Source organism: Myotis daubentonii, chromosome 14 (genome assembly GCF_963259705.1).
Source record: "Myotis daubentonii chromosome 14, mMyoDau2.1, whole genome shotgun sequence".
NCBI lineage: Eukaryota > Metazoa > Chordata > Mammalia > Chiroptera > Vespertilionidae > Myotis > Myotis daubentonii.
In genome coordinates, this window is record NC_081853.1 from 26,006,094 (window position 1) to 26,024,181 (window position 18,088).

Sequence of the window (18,088 nt, forward strand, 5' to 3'; positions counted from 1 at the left end):
TTGTCTTTTGTTCAGTTGATGTGGCACCCATTTTCCTTTAAAGTCTTTCCCATTGCTTGTAAACGATCAGAAATTGTTTGCTGGGCAACATTTACTCTTTCTGCAAGTTGTTTTTGAGTTTGACACGCATCTTCATCCAATAATGCTTATAATTGTTGGTCTTCAAACTTTTTCGGTTGACCTGGATGTTCTTTGTCTTTCACATCGAAATCATCACTTTTACAGCGTTTAAACCAGCGTTCACAAGTATCTTGAGATGGAGCATGTTCACCATGAGCTTCCTGAAGTATTCAGCAGCACTTTTCTTCAAAATAAAGTAATGAATTATAACTTCCCACAAATGTCTTTTTTTGGCACAAAATTTGACATTTTTAAGTGTAAAAATATCTATGATGTTAACATCTTTAGCAATTTTGACATATGAAGTTTTGAAGTTTATTGTCAATACAACAAAATTGCATACATATAAAATCGCATATATATCAACATATGTGTAACTCCATCTATTGAAAAAAATCCGCATTATGTGCTAGAGCAATGTCTGTTCTTTTCCTCTACATTGAAAGGACTGTTTATCCTCTTAAATGTATTCATAAAGTCAGCACATTATATTGAAAAAAAAACCCACATTATTAACCGGTACACCTCGTATATGGGAAATAATTAATAATAATGTAAGAGTAAACTCTTCCACATACTCATAGCTATGTAAACCTACTTTTGCCTAACACTGTATATAGTGGACTGAAATGAAATATAATGAATGGGATTAATAGCAGATAAGACAATGCAGACTAAAATATTAGTGAATGTAAAACATAAGAATAGAAACTATCCAAAATGAAATCTGAAATATAAGAAGTCTGAGAAAAAAAGAGTAGAACATCAGCGAGCTATGGGACAACCTAAAGGAGCTAATGTGTAATTGGAATCTTAAAGAGAGGGGGGCAGGATTTGAAAAAATAATATCCAAAATTTTTCCAAATTTGATGAAAACTATAAACCCATAGAGCCAGCAAGCTCAACAAACACAGAGCACAAAAACCTGGAGAAACTTAAACCAAGGAGTAATCAAAATCAAATTGCTTAAAACCAGAGATAAGAAAAACAATCTTAAAAGCAGCCAGAAAAATACAGAATAGGAGAAAATATTTGCAAATCATATTTCTTATAAGTAATTATTATCCAGAATATGAAGAGTCCTATAACTCAACCACAAAAAAACAAACAACTCAACTCAAAATGGGCAAAAGACTTGAATAGATATTTATCCGAAGAAGATACATGAATGGTCAATTAGCACATGAAAGATACTCGACATAACTATTTATTAAAGAAATGCAAGTCAAAACCACAATGAGGTATCAACCTCATACTCATAAAGATGGCTACTAATTAAAAAATAAGTAACAATGTTGGCAAGAAGATGGAGAAATTGGTACCCTTCTGCACTGTTGGTGGAAATGTAAAATTGTACAGCTACTGGGGAAAACAACATGGTGGTTCCTCAAAATTTAAATCTAGAATTACCATATAACCCAGCAATTCCACTTCTGGATATATAGCTAAAAGAATTGAAAGCAGAATAAGATATATTTGTACACCTATGTTTACAGCAGCATTACTCACAATAGCTAGAATGTGGAAACAAGCCAAATGTCCATCAACAGATGCATGGATAAGCAAAATATGGTCTATACATACAATGTAATATTATTCAGCCTTAAAAAGGAAATGGCGAGAGAAACCAAGATGGCGGCATAGGTAAACACCGGAGTTTGCTGCCTCGAACAACCACTTCAAAAATACAACTAAAAGACGGAACGGACATCATCCAGAACCACACGAAGGCTGGCTGAGTGGAAGTTCTACAACTAGGAGGAAAGAGAAAAACATACCGAGACTCAGAGGAGGCGCAGTGCTGAAGTAAAATACTAAGGTGCGGAGTGCATGCGGAGCGGGCTGGCAGCTGAGGGCGCGGTTGTCGTTTGCAATCGGGAGGGAGTCTCAGGCTCTGAGCTCCAGTTCCGGACGAGTCTCTAGGGACCCAGACTCATACGGGAGAAGCAGGACTGTCTGGCATCGCTCAGAACCCTAGGGCAGCTTTCTCTCCATGGGGTTTGCAGCAATTACTGGGACACTGAGAAGCAGAGCCTCTGAGGGCAAGACTGAGAGCAGCCATAATTGCTAACCCCGCCCTGTTGATCCCGTGGGACCCGCCCCACCCCGCCCAAGCCCTGCAGGGAGACTTTTGCTGGATAGCCTCAGGCAAAGGCTAGCTTAGCATCTCCCTAGAGATCCAGGAGCCAGGAAGCTCAGAGGTCAGAGTGGGACCATCCAGTTCGCAGCTCCGTGGAACCATAAAAGACACACTCAGGGGGCAGACTCAGTGAGCACCAAAGCCCCATCGAAGCAAGTCTAGCCCCAGAGGGGTGTCTCCAGCACAGAAGTTCTCCCACGGCAGACACAGCTGATTCTCACAGCCAATTGGCCTGGAGGTCAATTCCTCCCAGTGATACCTACAACAATCAAGGCTTAACTACAACAAGACTGTGCACAAAGCCCACAAGGGGGTGCACCAAGAGTGTCCACCTCGGGTAATTGGGAACTTAGCACAGAAAGGCACTCTATCGACACAGCGAAGCATAAAAAACGCCGAGACAAAGAAACAAGACACAAACAACAGAATTGGAGGAAAGCACACTGCTGGATATAGAGTTCAAAACCATACTTTTAAGGTCTTTATAGAACTGTCTAGAAGCCGCCGATAAATTTAATAAGGCCCTCGAAAAGACTGGTGAGACCACCGATAAATGTAGTGAGATCCTCAAGAAGACTGGTGAAACCCTCGATGTTGTGATAAAGAACCAACTAGAAATTAAGCATACACTGACTGAAATAAAGAATATTATACAGACTCCCAACAGCAGACCAGAGGGTCGCAAGAATCAAGTCAAAGATTTGAAATACGAAGAAGCAAAAAACACCCAACCAGAAAAGCAAAATGAAAAAAGAATCCGAAAATACGAAGGTAGTGTAAGGAGCCTCTGGGACAGCTTCAAGCGTACCAACATCAGAATTATAGGGGTGCCAGAAGATGAGAGAGAGCAAGATATTGAAAACCTATTTGAAGAAATAATGACAGAAAACTTCCCCTACCTGGTGAAAGAAATAGACTTACAAGTCCAGGAAGCGCAGAGAACCCCAAACAAAAGGAATCCAAAGAGGACCACACCAAGACACATCATCATTAAAATGCCAAGAGCAAAAGACAAAGAGAGAATCCTAAAAGCAGCAAGAGAAAGAAAATCAGTTACCTACAAGGGAGTACCCATACGACTGTCAGCTGATTTCTCAACAGAAACTTTGCAGGCCAGAAGGGAGTGGCAAGAAATATTCAAAGTGATGAATACCAAGAACCTACAACCAAGACTACTTTATCCAGCAAAGCTATCATTCAGAAGTGAAGGCCAGATAAAGAGCTTCACAGATAAGAAAAAGCTAAAGGAGTTCATCACCACCAAACCAGTATTATATGAAATGCTGAAAGGTATCCTTTAAGAAGAGGAAGAAGAAGAAAAAGGTAAAGATATAAATTATGAACAACAAATACACATCTATCAACAAGTGAATCTAAAAATCAAGTGAATAAATAATCTGATGAACAGTATGAACTGGTGACTGTAATAGAATCAGGGACATAGAAAGGGAATGGACTGACTATTCTTCGGGGGGGAAAGGGTTGTGGGGGTGAGGGAAGAGATTGGACAATAATCATGCACCTATGGATGAGGACAGTGGGTGGGGAGTGAGGGCGGAGGGTGGGGTGGGAACTGGGTGGAGGGGAGTTATGGTGGGAAAAAAGAGTAACTAATGTAATAATCTGAACAATAAAAATTTAATTTAAAAAAAAAAAAGGAAATGGCATATGCTACATGAATGAACCTTAACATCTATTAAGTGAAACAAGCCAGTCACTAAAAGACAAATACTGTATGATTCCACTTATATGAGATACCTAGAGGAGTCAAATTCATAGAGCCAGAAAGTGGAATGGTGATTACCAGGGGCTGGATGGCAGGGGAAATGGGAAGTTATTGTTTAATAGAAATAGAATTTCAGTTCTGCAACATGCAAAGAGTTCTAAGGATAGATGGTTATGATGGCTGCACAATTATATGAATGTACTTAATAGCACTGATCAGTACACTTAAAAATGGTCAAGATGATTTTATATTGTATGTTTAACAGAATGTTTATAAATCGAAAGAAAAATAAAACACAGCCAGAAGAAAACAACCACACATATGTACAGAGAGACAAAGATAAGAATGACAGCAAACTTCTCATTGGAAACAATAGGACAATAAGACAAAAAACTGAAAGAAAAATACTGTCAACTTAGAATTCTATAACCAGTAAAAATAGCTTCTATAAATCAAGACAAATTAAAGACTTCTTCAGACATACAAAAGCTGAAAGGATTTATCACCAGCAAACCTGTTCTACACAAAATGTTAAAAGAAGTCCTTCATTCAGAAGGAAAATGTACCATGTAGAAATCTGGCACTATACGGAAAACTGATGAGCACTGAAAATGTAAACACACAAACTGTACTTGACAAGCAGATTCATTTACATTATTAAAATAAAGAAAAAAAGCACTAACAAGAATTTCCATAATACATATATCTTCCCAAATACCTTGTCTTTTTTTTTTTTTAATATCTTTTACTGATTTTTTTACAGAGAGGAAGGGAGAGGGATAGAGGGTTAGAAACATGATGAGAGAGAAACATCGATCAGCTGCCTCCTACACATCCCCAATTGGGGATGTGCCCGCAACCAAGGTACATGCCCTTGATCAGAATTGAACCTGGGACCCTTCAGTCCGCAGGCCAACGCTCTATCCACTGAACCAAACTGGTCAGGGCCCAAATGCCTGTCTTAAAAAAAAAAGTACCTTACTAGAAGAGATTTCCCATCACAACATTCTTATAAATTAGAGTCAATATTATCTTTTTATAAAAAGAAATACAAAAACAAAAAGAAAAACCAGGTATAAATTATTTGTTCAGTAACAGAGATCTTCTTGGTTCCAGCCCAGTGTTCATTACACAAACCCTTTTAAAGGGCTTGCCTACAGTAAAGTTCCTTGGGATAAAGTTGATGGTGGTTAATATATAACATATATTTTCCGTTGCCTCCAGGGAATCCCAAAGTCACTTAGAAGTAAGCTATAAAGACAGCAAAGACTATTCCTTGCTTTCAAGAAGTCTGAAAAACATTAGGTTTCAATGGATTGGGTCAGGTTACCCCAAACTTGCAAAACAAGAAAACTTTTGCCAATTCTAAAAGGAATCTATCAAGGCAAAGGTGTTAGAGCAATAACTGCAAAACAAAGCTTCAGGGTTGGGTGCCAAAATAAGAAAACACAAATATTTAATGCTACTCTATTATAGTCCAAATCTCAGAGGGAATGTGGTAAGAATAAAACCCCTGTAACATCAATGATGCCAAATAGATTACAGAATGGGAATCCTGCCTACTATCCCTCTGAATACATAATACTAACATAATTCAGACACTCAGATATTCCTTAAGACCACAAGCAAATGGTATAATTCAACTTCACAGTGAAAGACTACTTGCTACTCTCACAAGGATAACTGAATGGTACACAACGTAATTCAAGATATTTCTCTAACAGAATTCTAGGGGAAGGCTACCTACTATTACCCCATCTGGATCAAAATTCTTTACTCCATAATGACAACAGGAAAATTATGTGATTTCAGTATTCACTGATGAATACTATGCCAAGACAGAGTAGCATTCTCTCAGCACTTTACCCCAAATAAGCCACTGGAGAACTTTCAACATAAAATAAAACTTTTCAAAAAGAAAATACATTCGTACCCTAGCGGTTTGACTCAGTGGATAGCACATCGGCTTTCGGACTGAAGGGTCCCAGGTTCCATTTGGTGAAGGGCACGTAACTCAGTTGCAGGCTCCCGGCCCTGGCCAGGGCATGTGCATGAAGCAACTAATCAATGTGTTTCTCTCACATTGATGTTTCTCTTTGTCTTTCCCTCTCTCTAAAAAAATCAATGAAAAAATATCCTTGGTGAGGATTTTTAAAAAAAGAAAATACAAGAGCATTTTAAAACATATGCTCAACAAAAACCGATACACCAGCCCGGTCAGGGTGGCTCAGTGGTTGAACATCAACCAATCGAACCATAGTTCAATTCTGGTCAGGGCACATGCCCCAGTTGCGGGCTCGATCCCCAGTGGGGGGGGGGGGGGGGGTGCAGAAGGCAGCCAATTAATGATTCTCTCTTATCACTGATGTTTCTATCCCGCTCTCCCTCTCCCTTCTTCTCTTTGAAATCAATAAAAAACATATTTTTTAAAAACTGTTACGCGAATGTTCATAGCAGCATTATTCATAATAGCCAAAAAGTGAAAACAATTCAAATGTCCATCAACTGAAGAATGTATAAACAAACAAAATGTGGTGTAACTACACAATGGGTTATATTATTCACCCATAAGAAAGGAATTAAGTTCTGAAACATGCTACAACATGGAGGAACCTTAAAAATATTATGTAAAAGAAGCCAGAAACAAAGACCATATATTATGTCTCCCCATTTAAATGAAATGTCCAGAATAGGTAAATTCATAGAACAAAACTCAGACTAGGAATTGCTAGGGTTTCTTTTAGGAGTGATGAAAATGTTCTGCAATTAGATGGTGGTAGTGGTTGCACAAGACTGTGAATAAGCTAAAAGCCTCTAAACTGTATATTTCAAAGAATTTTGTGTTATGTGAATTTTACCTCAATACAAAAAAATATGTTTCCAAGTGTTAGTTATCTAATACTGTATCTCCTACTACTTAAAAAGTGCTGTATTCATTAAAATCATTCAAAAATACTTTTGAAAATTTAATATTCTGGGCCCTGGCCAGCTAGATCAGTTGGTTAGAACATCACCCTGATATGCCAAGGTTGTGGGTTTGATCCCCGGTCAGGACACACACATACAAGAAATAACCAGTGGCCCTGGCTGACGTGGCCCAGTGATTAGACCATTGGCCTGTGCACCGAAGGGTCTCGGGTTTGATTCCTAGCCAAGGGCATATATCTGGATGGCAGGTTTGATCCCTGGCCCCAATTGGGGCACGTACGGAAGGCAACCAATTGATGTCTCGCTCTCATATTGATGTCTCTCTCTCTTTCTCTCTATCTCCCTCTCTGTTTCCCTTCCTTCCACTATTTAAAAAATAAAATCAAAGGAAAAAATATTAACAACAAAAAAGAAACAGTGAATACATGAATAAGTGGAACAACAAAGTGATGTTTCTCTTCCTCTATCTCTCTAAAATCAATAAATTTAAAATTAATATAAAATTTGATATTGTGGAAAAGGCAATACTATATAGATGGTAAACAGATCAGTGGTTGCCAGGGGCTGGCATGGGGGGAGTTAAATAGGTGAGGCACAAACTTTTTAGAGCAGTGAAAACTATTCCATATGATACTGTAATGGTGAATATATTAAAAGTTTGTATCCCTGGTTGGTGTGGCTCAGTTGGTTGAGAGTTGTCCTGTACACCAAAAGGTTGCTGGTTCGATTCCTGGTCAGGGCACATGCTCAGGTTGCCAGCTCGATCCCCAGTAGGGAGCCTGCAGAAGACAGCCAATTGATGTTTCTCTCTCTTCCTCTCTCCCCCTAAAAAATCAATAAAACTATTTTTTAAACGAAGTTTGTCAAAACCCATATAATTTTAAAGCACAAAGAATAAACAATGTATGCAAAATTTTAAATAACTTAAGAAGTAAAGGGATCTCCGCAAAGAATGCAGAATGTGATGAAACAATCTAAATGTACTGCAAATGTGACACAACCTCACAAAGGAGGTGGAAGAATATAGTGCCAACCTAGGAAATGAGCAGAGTCTATAAAACTAAAGCAAAAAAGAAGGATCCACAAGCACTGTACTCTCGTTAATATAGTTGTTTCCCACAGGGGCACATACTAACCATTCTAAAACCATGTATATGATCTATAGTGGAATTTAAGAATTAAGCAAATGAATGGCCAAATTTCTTGCTGGTAAAATGGAGGATGCTAGAATGATCAATGTGTTAAGGAATTAGAATTGGACACATCAGTATGAATTCATGTTTAGCTTACTATAGAGACAAATGGTTACATACAGAGCTATTTATAGATATATGTGTACACATAGGTTAATATATACACATATATCTCTTTGCTAACTCACTCAGAGGGCCTAGAAGCAACAATACTCTAGTTGCAACTAGCACACTTAGCACCCAGACCATAGTTTCTGATACCATCCTATACAATAAAAGAGAAACATGTAAATTAGCCACCCCTCTGCTATGCTCAAGCTTCGCTCAAGCCATGTCCACCAGCCACACCCACCAGCCACGCCCACTAGCCAATCCGAGTGACTATGCAAATTATCTGACAAAGATGGCAGTTAATTTGCATACGCAGGTGTCAAGCACCCCAGAAGGCAACGGCGGCCGCAGCACTAAAATGAAACAAATCAAGATCGTGTTCCTACATTAGATGTGATGATGTATCCTATTCTTTTTCCACATGGTGAAAAAGGCTGGAGAACAGATATTGCATTAAGACTCAGAGACAACAGTGTGATCGACAATAATACTAGGCAAAATGTAAGGACATGAGTCACACAAATGCAGTATATGGATTTCATCTCTCTGTGCGGGACACATTCAATCCTACTTTAAATGCAGGAAAATTAACTCAACAATTTATCATGGATTCATATTCAAAAATGGAGGCCAATCAGATAAATTTCATCAAAGCAAACCAATCTAAGTTGAGATTGAAAAATATAGTGGTTTGATGAATTACCTCAACTCTAGATCTGAAAAGGACAATGTGCTAATTGGTAAAATGATAATACTTCCATCATCTTCTGAGGGTAGTCCCAGAAATATGCAGCAGCAATATCAGGATGCTATGGCAATTGTAACAAAGTATGGCAAGCCCGATTTATTCATAACCATGACATGCAACCCCAAACGGGCAGATATTGCAAACAATTTACAATGCTGGCAAAAAGTTGAAAACAGACCTGACTTGGTAGCCAGAGTTTTTAATATTAAGCTGAATGCTCTTTTAAATGATATCTGTAAATTCCATTTATTTGGCAAACGCGGACTGCCTCATGCTCACATATTATTGATATTAGATAGTGAGTCCAAATTACGTTCCTCTAATTAATTCCCTTTCAATGTGCACGAATTTCATGCACCAGGCTACTAGTTTCCAATAAAAGGAACTAGGCTCCTTGAAAAAATGATCAATTATAGGATTAGAGCATGATATATAAAGGATGAGCGTGAAACATTTTATGTTGTCAGAAAAGTGCTCACATACTATCATAAGAGTACGTCAAAGGAAAGACAGACAGGAGCCAACAGAAGAAGCTCCCAATAACCAAAGCTGGAACAATTTGAGCAAAGAAATTTATATAGATACTAGAGGCCCGGTGCATGAAAATTCATGCACTGGAGGGGGGGGGGTCCCTCAGCCCAGCCTGCCCCCTCTCACAGTCCTGGAGCCCTCAGGGGCGGGAGGCAACCTGGCGATCAGGGGAAGGCGACACCCCCATCACACCTCTGCTGCTGCCACTGCCAGCAGCGCAAGCCTTGGCCGGCTCTGGTTGCCTGAGCCTCAAGCGGCCCTGGGCAGCTGGGGGCGGGTCCAGCCGCACTGCGTGCCTGCCACCCCCGGCGAGGCTGAAAGGACTGGGGAACTCCGGTGGGGCCGAGGGGACTGGGCGTCACCATCTTGTGGCTATGGGCACCACCATCTCTGTGGCAGTGTGATGGTCAATTTGCATATTCTGTCTTTATTAGATAGGATTCCATTCTTTTTTTTAATATATATTTTATTGATTTTTTAGAGAGAGGAAGGGAGAGGGATAGAGAGTTAGAAACATCAATGAGAGAGAAACATCAATCAGCTGCCTCCTGCACACTCCCCACTGGGTATGTGCCCACAACCAAGGTATATGCCCTTGACCGCAATCGAACCTGGGACCCTTGGGTCTGCAGGCTGATGCTCTATCCACTGAGCCAAACCAGTCAGGGCAGGATTCCATTCTTAAGGAGGTGAAGCATAACTCATCACTCATTAAGTGTGGGCTATGCATAATGACTTTCTTCTAGAGCAAGGGTCCTCAAACTGCGGCCCGCCAAAAACATTTATCCGGCCTGCTGGGTGTTTTTACTGCCACTGTGTGCATAGGAATTTGTTCACAGTTTTTTTTTTTAACTATAGTCCGGCTCTCCAACGGTCTGAGGGACAGTGAACTGGCCCCCTGTTTAAAAAGTTTGAGGACCCCTGTTCTAGAGTATAGAAAGGGAAGAACAAAAGGGTAACATTACAGTGAAGAAAACAAGCATTACCTCAACCTAGGTCAGGGGTGGGCAACCTTTTTGTGAGTGCGTGCCAAGACTCAAAATTCTTCTGTGTGCCCACCCTAATTTTTTGAGAACATGTTATGCCTACTTGATATCTCTTAAGGTGTACGTATGTGAAGAACCTTGAAGAAATAATAAAATTCATTCGAGCCACAAAAACACAGTAAATGATGATGAAAAGCACATTTATTTTTTAATGAATACATGTACACTGATAGTCCGACAGAAAACTTTATGACTCCGTTTGATATAATCAGTGGGACTTTTGCTGCTGCGTCACTGATGACAGAGATTTTACATCAGGTTTATATTTCGTGACCTTCAGAGATGCACGAGCTACTACTTTCATCCATCAGGCTACTCCTATTACGAGACTTAACAAAATTCATCACTGAGAACAAAGATTCACAAGCGTATGTGGATGAAAACATGGAGAGTAATGCTGTTGCAAAGTTTTTTAAACAGAAAAAATTTTCTGGAATGGCATTCCAAGTCCTCAATAGTTCATTTTCGACACTTCTCTCTGGTACTCTTGTCTCTAATCGCTTTTTTTCAATGCTTTCCAAGTCAACTCTAAGGTCAATAAATTTCTGCTTCCAAATTGAGCTACTCTGAAATTCAATCAACTGCATTTCAAAGTCAGCCATGTCTATGGTCTTTAAGATAACTTGTTATGTAAAATTATTTATTTATCTAAGATGCACCTACACTGAATTTATCTGAAAAATAAAAAAGTCAATATTAAGAAAAAAATTGTAAATGGAAGATTATGAGAGGGTTTCGTGTGCCAGCAAAAGTTACTGGCGTGCCATGTTTGGCACGCATGCCAGGGGTTGCCCACCCCTGACCTAGGTGGTCAAGGTTAACATTAACACTGATAAGTCGTATTAATAATATGTACTTGTGATATGTGATAAGAATGAATGACACTTTAACTCTGTGGTCTTCCTTTCTAAATCCCATTATATCAATCTACCCCATAGAAAAAAAACATCAGACAAATCCCAATTGAAGGACATTGTACAAAAATGCCTGATCAGTTATTTTCAAAATTACCAATGCCATTAAAATCAAGGAAAGTCAGGCCTCGCCAGCGTGGCTCAGTGGTTGAGCATCAACATAAGAACCAGGAGCCGAAACCGGTTTGGCTCAGTGGATAGAGCATCAGCCTGCGGACTGAAAGGTCCCAGGTTCGATTCCGGTCAAGGGCATGTACCTGGGTTGCGGGCACATCCCCAGTAGGAGATGTGCAGGAGGCAGCTGATCGATGTTTCTCTTTCATCGATGTTTCTAACTCTCTATCTCTCCCTTCCTCTCTGTAAAAAAATCAATAAAAAAAAAAAAAAAAAGAACCAGGAGATCACTGTTTGATTCCTGGTCAGGGCACATGCTGGGTTGCGGGCTCCAGCTCCAGTGAGGGGCATGTAGGAGGCAGCCGATCAATGATTGTCTCTCATCATTGATGTTACTATCTCTCTCTCCCTCTCCCTTCCTCTCTGAAATAAATAATAATGTGTGTTTTTATAAATCAGCCCTAGCTGGTTTGGCTCAGTGGATAGAGCGTCGGCCTTCAGACTGAAGGGTCCCAGGTTTGATTCTGGTCAAGGGCACATGCCGGGGTTGGGGGCTTGATCCCCAGTAGGAGGCGTGCATAAGGCAGCCGATCCATGATTCTCTCTCATCATTGATGTTTCTATCTCTCTCTCCCTCTCCCTTCCTCTTGAAAACAATAAAAATATATTTTAAAAAGAAAAAAGAAGGAAAGATCAATAGGGAAAAAAATATCCTTGGGTGAGAATTAACAAAACAAAGAAAAAGAAATGAGCCCTCAGTAAAGTGAAGACTTAAGATACATAATAGCAGTGTTCAAATATTTGAAGGGTCATGTAGCAGAACTGAGAGATCATATACCCATTTAACTTACTAGCTGACCTCTGGTAAAATGTGACCAACACTCTAGTCTAGGACATAGAGAGTGACAGATGTTCAGTAGAGCCACAACAGGAAATGCCTATTTGGAAAGACAGGAAGCAGGTGGCCTAGTTCTTCTCTACAACTTTTCAAAGGACAGTGTGAATATGAGCCCAATGAAGCTAAAATTTAGATTCAAATCCTACATTTATTAACCATGTGCCAGGTGCTTCCTCACATATTATCTCATTTAATATTCATAATATATCTATAAACATTAATGTAATAAAGGCTTAATGTAAAAATACAATAAAATAAACCCTGCAAGGAAGCAGGAATACATTAAAATTATCTACCCTCCCCGACTCTGACAGGGATTTGACAGGTGTTTTAAAAAGCAAAAATGTTTGAAGGCCTACATCTACACTAATAAAAGAGAAAAATGGTAATTGGCGTACGACGATACCCTTTTCATTGGCTAATCAGGGCTATATGCAAATTAACTGCCAACTATGATTGGCAGTTAACTGCCAACTAAGATTGGCAGTTAACTGCCAACAAGATGGCGGTTAATTTGCATATGTAGGCACAATGCAGGGAGGCGAAAGGGAAAGCAGGAAGAAGCCCCCTGCCACTGACAGTGATCGGAAACCCAGGGGGGAGCTAAGAGCTGGGGGGCAGGGCAAAGGCGGCCCTGGGGCCGCCTTTGCCCTGCCCCCCAGCCATAGTCGGAGAATCAGGCGCCTTTGCCGCCCTGGCCAGTGATAGCAGGAAGTAGGGGTGGAGCCAGCGATGGGAGCTGGGCACGGTCGAAGCTGGCAGTCCCGGGAGCTAGGGGTCCCTTGCCTGGGCCTAAAGCGGAGCCCACGATCGCGGCGCCCCCCGCTGCCACTGCAGGTCCCCTCTGCCCGGGCCGGATGCCTCAGCCAGAGGCGTTAGGCCTGGGCAGGGGTGGAGCCTGCAACCGCGGGGAGCTGGGGGTCCCCTGCCCAGGCCTGACACCTCTGCCGGAGGCCTCAGGCCTGGTCAAGGGGCCTATCCGGTGATTGGTGATCAGAGGGTGATGAGGGTCAACTCCTCTGGCCGAGGCATCAGGCCTGGGCAAGGGGCTGATCCTGCGATTGGAGGGTGATGGGGGTCAACGCCTGAGGGCTTCCAGTATGTGAGAGGGGGCAGGCTGGGCTGAGGGACACTCCCGCCCCCCCCCCCCACCCAGTGCACGAATTTCGTGCACCGGGCCCCTAGTATCTATATAATAATTTATTTCCTCTTGCTCCTTCCTGCAGTCAGGCTCAGTGGCTCTCAGTCTGTAGCATGCATAAGAATGACATACAATTATATACAGTATACAAAAACATGCACACTATACAATGTAAGGAATTTTCAACTTAGCTTTCATTTTATGTGATTTTTGTCTCATGCAGTGACATTAGAACGGAATCCTGGGAATGAGGTACAATCCCAGTGCAGGCTTACTCCATGTAAGGCAGCACCATGGAAAGGAGGGGAAGGATGAATCCTATTACAACATGAAGAACACTCTAACAGTTAGAGCCATCTGAAAATGGCATAGGCTACCTCAACGTAATGAATTTTCTGTCATAAAAGGTGTTCAAACAGGCTAAAAAATCACTGAGAACATTGTAGGAAAGCAATTGGGTATGAAGTTAAGATTTAAGATCTCTTCCAAGTCTTAGATTCTATAACATGTGGACTTTAAAAATCTGACAGGAAGAGAACAACTTAGTTAAGAACAACACAATGAAAAAAGACACAAAGGCAAGAATGACATGGTATGTGGAGAACTTCAATGCAGGGGAACATAGGAGAAGCTCATTTCCACCTGCAGATCTTTGCACTTTCTGTTTCATCTGCTAGGAGAACTCTTGCATCAAATATCTTCACCTTGGTGAGGAGAAAACTTTTTCTTTCTTTTTTAAAAATATATATTTTTATTTGATTTCAGAGAGAAGAGGGAGAGAGAAACATCGATGGGAGGAACATCAATTGGTTGATTCCTGTACGAACCCCAACCAGGGATCAAACCCACAAACTGGGTATGTTGCCTTGACCAGAAATCAAACTGGCGACCTTTCAGTGCACAGGACAACACTCAACCAACTGAGCCACACTGGCCAGGGCAGGAAACTTTTTCTACAAAGGGTCAGATTACAGCCCACAGGCCAAATCCAGTTTGCCCCAAGATTTTGTATGGCCTATGAGGTAAGAATGTTTTTTTACATTTTTAAATGGTTGGAAAAAAATCAAAAGGAATATTTTGTGACATGGGAAAATTATATGAAATTCAAATTTCAGTGTCCCAAGTTTAAGTAGGACAGACAAGTTTGTCTATGTACCGCCTGTGACCATTTCTACACTAAAATAACAGAGTTGAGTAGCTACAACAGAGACCATATAGCCCATAAATATTTACTTTCTGGCCCTTTACAGAAAAAGTTTGCTAATCGCTGATTTTTAGCATTATCTGAAATTATCTTGTCTATTTGCTTATTGTAATCCTCATTCTGACATACACAGAATAAAGCTCAATGAGGGCAGGACATTGTCTGCTTTGATACCTCACTGTAGCCCAGTCCTTAGAAGAAATCCTGGAACAAATTAAGAGCTCAGTAAGTATTTTATGATTAATGAGCGATACATAAATGCCACATCGAGTTTAAACTTATGTCCTCAGCCAGGACAGGTTTTATACATGGAAGACAGGCATAAAAAACTCTTACATAAAAGGAGAAATATTCTTGTACAAAGCAACTTAGAGCAGTGGTCAGCAAACTGCGCGCGAGCCACATGCGGCTCTTTGGCCCCTTAAGTGTGGCCACGAAGTTTCAATCACACTGTACATGCACACCCGCACGTGGTATTTTGTGGAAAAGCCACACTCAAGGGGCCGCAGTTTGCCGACCACTGGCTTAGAGTAACGGTGGTCACCAACTCCACCAGATCACTGGGTTCTTCATCAAACTGTAGTTTGTGTGTGTGTGCTCATAAAAGATTCTCTCTACTACTTCAAAGTGTCACAACGTTCTGTCAGCTGACTGTACTTCCGTTTATCTTAAGATGCAAATACTGAGAAATCTCATTTCAGACACATAGTACAGGGTACCCATACCATGCCAAATCTTAATAAATGTTCATAATTATAACAGATCTAGATTACGTACTAATGAATTTTTAAGATCTAAAATTTTGCTATGCTGCTGATCAGCAATCTACTCTGTAAACAGCTGAAAACTCTTTAGAAATTAAAAGGTTACCGCCCACAGACCAGAAGCAGCTTTTTAATCTTTCCGTACTAGCCAGAGAGTGGGTGTGTGATTTCAAAAAAATACAAGCTAACTCCGTTGGTAGAGGACAAGGTATTGTTAAGCTAAAATCATAACTATAGGCATCTTTTGTTACATGACACTAGTAAAACTACCACCTACTCACAAAGTTTCACTTTTTTAAATTTTATTTTTCAATTACAGTTGACATTCAATATTATTTTATACTAGAGGCCCGGTGCACGAATTTATGCACCAGTGAGGGGTCCCTCAGCCTGGCCTGCAGGAATCAGGCCAAAACCGCTCTACAACATCCCCCGAGGGGTCCCAGATTGCAAGAGGGCACAGGCCAGGCCGAGGGACCCCCACTGGTGCACGATTGGGGCCAGGGAGGGATGTGGGAGGTTGGCCAGCCGGGGAGGGACCGCGAGGGCTCCAGGGCGTGTCCAGCCTGTCTGGCTCAGTCCCAGTCGGCCAGACCCCAGCAGCAAGCTAGCCTACCAGTCGGAGTGTCAGCCCCCTGGTGGTCAGTGCACATCATAGTGAGCAGTTGAGCGGCCTTAGCATATCATTAGCATATTACGCTTTGATTGGTTGAACAGACAACCAGACACTTAGCATATTAGGCCTTTATTATATAGGTTTAGTTCCAGGTATATAAGCATAGTAGTTCGACAATTATATAATTTACACAGTGATCCCCTGATAATTCAATTACCCACCTGACACCATAGTTATTACAACAGTATTGATTATATTCTCTATGCTGAACTTTACTCCCCTGTAACTATTTCGTAACTACCAATATGTACTTCTTATCCCTTCACCTTTTTCACCCAGTGGAGTCTCACTCTTCTAATATACAGTGGAAAACTGTATCTACCTCCTGAAGGAATCTTGTCTGTAACATCTAACATTTTCATAAGGTTCTTTCCTCCAGTCTTTGTAACAATGTCTATACACGGGTACTTCAAAGACAAGGATTTAGTTAACCAATCACTTCCAAATTTTAAAATACTGGTCAGAAAGCATAAATAAATCAAAGTTGCATTTTATTTTAAAGCAGCTACCTGCTTTTTAAGCCCTGGGTGACTTTTCTTTTTTTTTTAATAATTAACTAATTTAGGAATTCAGACCTTTTCATAGAGATGCTTACGGTACAGGTACCTCTTTTGACTTGAGAGCATCCATTTTGGATTAGCGTCTGTGTGTTCACCTTCCTTTCCTCTATGACAGTGGTTCTCAACCTTGGCTGCACATTAGAATCACCTGGGAATCTTTTTAAAATCCTGACTTCTGGGCCCAGATGTGCAGCCAAGGTTGAGAACCACTGCTCTATGACAAGTCAGGTTGAAAAGGCAGCCTACAGAAGCACTGGGTGAGGATCTACCAAGACTACTGTGCAAGGTGTCGCCAAAAAAAGGGGGGCGGGGGGGCGATTGGCCAACAGCTCTAGGGGGCTGGGCTGCTTCAAGAAACTCTGCTGCAGACTCACCGGGGCATCCTCTCCACCAATGTTGCTAAGGAATGAACCAAACCGCTGGAAAAGCTTTGCTAAGGCTGAAAGGGGGGATGGAATCGAGGGGGGGGGGGGGGGTCGCAAGCTGTAAACGGGTTTCCGGCCCTTCGGGGGAAGACACGCCCATTTTCCTTTCCAAAGGGGCTAATAACAGGCACTCCGAACCCGGACAGCCCGGCTGCCCACCGGGCACTACCTCTGCTCCCGATCCCAGGACAGCAGGTTCCCTCCTCCCCTGAAACGACAAGTTCGAAAGCAAAACAAAAGGTGCAGAACTGGTTTCAGGTGGCAACGGCTGAGCCCTGGCGGCCAACTTCTGGGGACGCCAGGGCGAGCGAGGGCTCACAGGACCTCAGAGCCCCCCCCGCCCCCCGCCCCCCGGACCAGAGCTAAGCTCCCACACAGTCCCCCGGGCCTCGGCCCGACTCCACACGCCCCTCCCTTCCCCCAGCCCCGGAGATGGGCGCTGGGAAGGGGGCGAGACGAGGGGGGCGAGAGAAATCCGGGGTCAAAATGACAGAGGGGCCCGCCGGGAAGGCAGGCCAGGCGGGACGGTGGGGGTCAGTCCTAGGCCCGGCTTCAGCCCCGAACGGGGGCGACCGAGGGTCCGAGGCGCGCCAGGCCGTGAGGGGAGGCCCGGCCCGCGCCGGCAGCGCCGCCAGGCCACGCTTCCCGGACTCCTCTCACCCGGCGCCAAGCGGCCGTGAGGGGTCGCGGCCGCCACCACAGTCCGGGGCGGGGGCGCTCACTCACCGGCAGGGAGGGGAGGAGCAGCCGGCGTCTCCGCCAGCCCGGTCGCTCGAGTTCAGGCACCGGCTCCTGCCGCTGCGGCCGCCGCGCCCGGTCCATCCCCCCCAGCCAGCCCCCCTCCCGACC

The 18,088-nt window shown here is 42.4% G+C and overlaps 1 long non-coding RNA gene and 1 other non-coding gene across 2 annotated transcripts in view; one reads left to right on the forward strand and one right to left on the reverse strand.

The window, feature by feature from the left end:
• Positions 1-18,088, reverse strand: part of LOC132215452 (uncharacterized) — a 53,230-nt gene extending 35,142 nt beyond the window's left edge. The window contains exon 1 of the long non-coding RNA XR_009448524.1: positions 17,966-18,088. This is a non-coding gene — a long non-coding RNA (uncharacterized LOC132215452). The remainder of the gene's footprint in view (positions 1-17,965) is intronic.
• On the forward strand, positions 472-609 carry LOC132215935 (small nucleolar RNA SNORA22). Its single transcript, XR_009448638.1, has one exon. It is a non-coding gene; the product is annotated as a small nucleolar RNA SNORA22 (small nucleolar RNA).